Source organism: Megascapheus bottae, chromosome 5 (genome assembly GCF_031878675.1).
Source record: "Megascapheus bottae isolate mThoBot1 chromosome 5, mThoBot2.hap1, whole genome shotgun sequence".
In the NCBI taxonomy this organism is placed as follows: domain Eukaryota; kingdom Metazoa; phylum Chordata; class Mammalia; order Rodentia; family Geomyidae; genus Megascapheus; species Megascapheus bottae.
The window spans coordinates 77,489,871-77,495,641 of NC_143513.1; positions in this window are offsets into that span (position 1 = coordinate 77,489,871).

Here is a 5,771-nt window from a genome sequence, read left to right on the forward strand (position 1 = left end):
ATCCTCAGGACAAACAAGTGTGAGACTTGCCAAATATCAAGCTGAGGGCTATAAATTCCCTGATAACAGAGCTCAGATTACAGGAGCCGCCTGACCAGGTAGAGCTACCAGAGCTCCTCCCCCACCAGGCCCCCTTTGGCTGCCAGGGTAAGGAAAGCCCCTTCCCCTTTCTTTTGTCATCAGAGCAATGGGCTGGATCAAACAGCAAAGGTGTCAGTGGTCACCTCAGCCATCACTCAAGTATGTTGAGATTCCATTGGCCACCTGTGTATAGCCAAGCCCAACCGCATGGCTGATGGCCTATAAAAATAGCCTGTGAGATTAGACAGGGTCGCTCTCTCACTCACATCTTAGAGACAACCCTGGCCGGTCAATGATAGGTGTGGAATAAAACTGTTTAACTTCAAAAAAAAAAAATAATAATCCATGCAAAAAATGGTTAAGACAGGAGAGCACCTGACTTGAAAGTGTAAGGCTCTAAGTTCAATTCTTATTATCGCCAAAATTAGAATTTCAATATTTAGTTGACCATAAAGATGAATAGGTAGACTTTTTTCTTTGTTTATCAAAGTTTGAACTTAGGGACTGGTACTTAGCAGGCAAGTGCTTTGTCATGAGTAATGCTCTGTGAGGTATCTATCTAATCCTTATAATAGAAAACTCTGTGTTCTTCACATGGTTGCTGAGGGAGGCCCCCTTCCGACCAAACCACATATGACTATGCCTGAGGAACCCCCATTCTGTGAAGCTAAATTCACCTCTAGGCCTGAGGGGGGCAGTATCTTCCAGAGGGGAGGCTGCTTATTTTTACAGAGAGCCTGGCAGCCCACATAACCTGCCCATAAACAAAAAGCTTGTAGTCAGTCATTTTATTCACTGTTATTGGAGGGAAAATTAAGCAGCTAGCTACAGGTACTAACCAACAGTTTTGCATTCATTCATAAACATATCAGGCAACTGAGTGTCAACAAACATTTGATTCTGAAAACCAATGACAGAAACAATTCTATAGCTTTATAAAACCAGTCAATTATTTGCTTGGGAGTACATGGAAACACACTGCATCTAGAAAAGCCAGAGGACTATTTCTAAATAGTGGGGTGATATTAGAAATTTTATAGTATCTCCAGGTTTGACCCCAAACACCAGCTCTCCCCCTTGTTAGCCTCTCTCCTACTCTTTTTGTTTAAACAATACAAAGCTGAGTCAATGAGCCCTCTGCTACCCAGGATGGTGGGCTGCTCAGGAAGACATATATTGTCTTCTGTGTGAGGAAAAGCAAAGCCCACCCCAACCCACGTCCACGGAGTCAAGGAAATAAAGATTTGGGGGCTGTTTCTTATTATTGACCTTATTAATAGAGCAACTTGTCAAAGAAAGGCAAAGGTTAGCAATGATCTTTGTCCACAACAAATAGACAACTCAGTGGAAAGAAAATGACTAACTGAATGCTAAGTCTCTTTTTGTCTTTTAAGATAAAATTAGGAGATACATTTATTTATTAGGGAAAGGAAAATGTGTAAAAGAAAAAAATCCAAAAATAGAATTATACTCCCAGAATCCCTGGAATCACAATAATAGGCACAAAAATAAATCGTCACAGCAAGGCAAAAGTGACTTCTACAGAAAGATGTGCCAGCAGCCAAATATCTACCATGCAAGCACACAGAGCAGTCTGCTCTCTATTTAGCCCTGACCCACCAGGCCCCACCTGTCTATTCAGATTGGTTGAGCTGAAAGTCACAATCTGCCAATGACTGGCTAGTTCAAATAGGGTAAAATGTATTAACATAGATGATTTTGAAATAAGATCAACAGTACACAAGTAATCTCAAAATATATCCCCACTCTGTTATTTCTTGAACAATCGGAGGTGTCTTAATTCCACCTTGAAAAGAAACGAGTTCAAGACAAAACTTTACATATTAAAAGATCTTTCTTAATCCCAAAGGTGTTCATCTTTTCTCAATAAAAGCCAAGTCACCAGGCCAAAGCAGGAACTTTTTTTTTTTCCAGACTCAGGGCCTGGGCACTGTCCTTGGTCTTTCTCAAGGCCAAGACACAGCACCACTTCCATCTTTTTCTGTGTATGTGGTACTGAGGAATTGAACCAAGGGCTTCATGCATGCTAGGTGAGCTCTCTACCCCTAGATTATGTTCCCAGTCAAACATTTATTTACTTATTTATGATTTATTTTTGTTGGTCGTGGGCCTTGAACCCTAGGCTTGGACGTTGTCCCTGAACTCTTTACCTCAAGGCCATCGCTCTACCACTTGAGCCACAGCACCACTTCTAAGAACCCATCTCTTATTCTTTATTTTAGCCAAAGAATATATCTTATGGCACTGTGACTTACGCCCGTAAAAGATTCTTGCTTTATCATCTGGCCCTCCCACCACATATACCTAGAAAAAACTTGTGCGATGGAAAAATGGATGGCCTGCCTATGGGAGGTTTCCATCACAGTGAGGAGACAGCGCTGGGGAAAGGTCTCTTCTGATATCCAGCATGTGTGCTAACTCAGTGAGGATGGGTTGTTTTCTCTCTTATGGTCAGAACACTCAGGTCCAGGGGTCAAGGAGTAGAGACGGCTCTGAGCCCTTTCCTTGTGTACCATATAGATCACTTAAGGAATTTCACTTCCACTCCCATCCCATGTCCTTGCTTCTGACCAAGGGAGAGGTCATTCCATCAGGAAATAGAATTTTGGAAAGCTGAGGTTTTTGCAGTTCCCATGATAATAAATCAGTGGGTGGCAAAGGTGGATACTGGCTGGAACCAATGATCTCAGGACCATTCATAAGGAAGATGGTGGCTGTTACATCATGGCAAGGAGCAGAGCATCCCAAGTGGATGGATGCCTCCACCATCTACTTGGCCAGTATGGTTGGATACTGAAAATGGCAGCAAGGCAATGACTCCCGGAGACTCCAGCAGGAGGGCTCAGATCCTTTGAAAAACAAGGCATAATCCATTCTAACCAAGAACTCTGTCCATCTAAAGCACTATCAGAAGACAAAGTGGAACAGGAGGTAAAGAAGGTGGCCACGATATGTAACTGAGAACTCAAGGCCAGCTATAGCAGCAGGGACAAAGGCAACCAAGTGCTGTGTTTTATTCATGCCGTCCTACAACATGCACACATTATAGGAACGTAATCTGGATGTCTTGGATAGTGACTAATGGATTTACAGCCAACATTCTTCCATAGTCTCCTTTCTTGATGTACTCAGATATCTGCTTCTCCTAATCCTGCATGAATACTTCATACGGCCCTGGAGAATAGCAGATTATCTCCGAGTAGAGGGAATGGAGAGAACTAGAGAAATTCACCCTCATCCTCAGCTCTTCGGAGCTTCCTTGTATCATCTCTGTCTCCCATATTGCTCTCCTTCTGTCTCAGAACCCATGCAAATATCTGAGTGGCCCCACAGGAAAAGCCATATGGTGATTTTGATAGTGTAAGGAAAAAGGAACAGCAATGTGTACTTATATAATTAATTATGAGTAATGATGACCATTAATTGAAGAGAGATGACTGAACCATGTGTCTGTCTTCTCCAAGGAAAAATGAGCCAGTATTCTATATTAATGAGTTCAGGAATCTTATCAACTTATCACTTACTTACATTTTACTTCATCAAACGGCTATACAAATTTCCTTTAATATCTCAGGTGAGACAAGATGCTTTTCCCTCTTTCATCATTATCATTATTATTTTGTTTAGAGACAGGGTTTCAGATGTTGGCCTTGCTCTCATCTGCTTCCTACCTCAGCTTGCTGGGGTTACAGGTGTGTGCCATTACACCTGGCTGGCAAATAGTATTGTTAGTAGATTTTCCCCACATGCATACACAGGAGTCCAGGCTCCCTGGGTGAGGCATACTATTACCTCATTGTTGCTGGTAGAATAGGAACTTACAGAGGTCCCGTTCTAAGACCTTCATCAATATCTCTGTGCCATTGAGGAAGCCTGGAGACCAAAAAGTCATGAGGCTGCCAAGCTGGGGTCTTGTTTCATGAGTTTCTTGTATGGAGAAGAAAGAAAACTGTTCTCTCCTGGGACTACTCTGTTTTCCACTGTTGCCTTTTCCACTTTTGCTTTTTGGCATACTAAAGTTCCTATGTAATTGTACTTTAAAAATAAACACAAAGCTTTAAATACTCACCCCTTTGCTATGGGGAGCCATTCAGCCCAGCCTGAAGCCCAGTACAGAAATTTACATATGCATATTCCATTCAGCCCCAAGGAGAACTAGAAAAGGGAACTGCCAACCTTACTTCACTGGACTTCAAAGTCCATTTGAAAGGACCCTGTAATACCTAAGTATGCACATCAGTGTGCAATCTCTCTTGACTGAGATACCTTACTAATATGCTTTCTCTAAACCCTGCCAAAACAAAACCACTAATCTCCCCAAGGAGAGTTTTTCAAGCCAGCTGCTATGAGGGGGAGAAAAAGAAACCGCATGCTCTATGCCATTACATTGACTCTACTGCCAGAGTTTTTCATGAATTGTCTTGTTTCTCTGCCAATTAACTCCTTTGCAGCCTTCTTTAAAAAATTAAAAACAAAAAGGAAAGAAAAAGAAAACTTCAATGCCATTTAGCAGATGAAAAGCTCTTGGGTTATTGAGAAAGGCATACATCATCATCTTACACAAACTTCTTTGAGTCCTAACAAAAACAGTCTTCACAACCTGAATCACTTGTTTACAAAGATATAAAACTGTTTTCACTTGGGAAAAAAAATAGACTAAATGACATAACTGAAGAATATACTTACTGCTAATAAGGCAGTCTGAATAATAATATGCACTTGACATTTGCTAAAATAACTGCAATATAAATTGTAGAATGTCTCAGTTTTCAGGAACACTGAATCTACCATTTCTTTGTGTGTGTATGCGTGTGTGTGTGTGTGTGTGTGTGTGTGTGCTCAAGGATCTCTTGCTCTCACTTAGCTTTTCCACTCAACTACCACTTGAGCGACACCTCTACTTCTGGCCTTTTTGCAGTTAACTGGAGATAAGAGTCTCTTGGATTTGTCCATAGGGACTAGCTTTGAACAGGGATCCTCAGATCTCGACTTCCTTCATAGCTAGAATTACAGACATGATCCACCGGAACCTGGAAAATCCACTGTTTCTATCACTGAAAGAGGAAAGAGCACTTCAAGGAGAATTGCCTTATGGAAACATCAGCAAAAGAAAATGTTGACAATTATCCTCTGGGTTTGGGGAATTTAAAGCATCTACCAAAGAGGTTATTCTAAAATGTCTGGTTGCTCTAATCTGAAATGAGAATAGCAAAAGAGAACTATAAGTAGATCTCACTTTTTTGATAGTCCTTATGCATTAAACTGGGAGAAATTTACACGAAAAATTATTCATAATTATAAGACAGAAAAATCCATTATGCTCCCCATTCTTTATTTGAAATCCCATCTCAAGAAGGGCAAGTTTTCTCTGGAAACTTAACTTACCATAATTATTACTGATCAGAACGACTTCCCTGCATTCAGAATGTGTTGCTAAGCCCCTACATAATCACCTACCACACTCAGTTCTTGAAAATTCAAATGAAAGAAAATGATAGCTCTTGGAGGCCATTAGGGATAATTATCCATTCTACAATCTATAATTTGATCATGGATAATTGTGTGATGGAACAACAGAATGATTAGACTTGTTTCTCTATCTGTGTTTGTGTGTGGCCCAGTCATGTCGCATTTTCTAAATTATATCTTCAAATGTCCTATTAAAATTG